Source organism: Poromitra crassiceps (assembly GCF_964638095.1).
Source record: "Poromitra crassiceps genome assembly, chromosome: 23".
NCBI classification, from domain to species: Eukaryota; Metazoa; Chordata; class Actinopteri; order Beryciformes; family Melamphaidae; genus Poromitra; species Poromitra crassiceps.
The window spans coordinates 1,919,266-1,919,979 of NC_139639.1; positions in this window are offsets into that span (position 1 = coordinate 1,919,266).

Genomic DNA, 714 nt, shown 5'->3' on the forward strand with positions numbered 1-714 from the left:
CCACTCCCCTAAAAATGGCAAAACACATACAGTAGAAAGACATATTTAAATGTACACATACTCATATAAATGTTTTGTATGTGCAGTCCAGGGAGTATCAAACAGGTGTTGTTTATTCATTTTAAGAATGGCGTTTACCTGTTTTTGCAAATGAACTCTTCATATATATGAATACATGTATTATATTATAAAATATATCTCAAGTATAATCAGAACTTCAGAAGCAAGAGCAGGTTGTTTGAAGAGAAGTGAAGACTGTCTTAAAAAATAAATGAAGGGAGTCAAAGTGTCAATGGCCTATTTTTAACGGTTAACCCACACATGCTGTTAAGCTGTGTTCAAACGTACAACGGTCATTTTGATGTAAAAAAAAAGTTATAAGTTGTTCCAGTCAGATGGAACTTTGATTCTGTAATTTTAACCTTTCTGTCTGTAACAGTCTGTAACAGTCTGTAACAGTCTGTAACAGTATGTAACAGTCTGTAACAGTCTGTAACAGTATGTAACAGTCTGTAACAGTCTGTAACAGTCTGTAACAGTATGTAACAGTCTGTAACAGTCTGTAACAGTCTGTAACAGTCTGCCCAAGTCAAAACCTGACCTAACATCAATAGAGACACACTCGACTGTAGCATCGGTGCCCTTTGAGTCTGTTTGTGTTTATCCAAGAGGTGTGACCTTTATTTCCCCTGGGGGGTCATAGGGGAGAAGAGG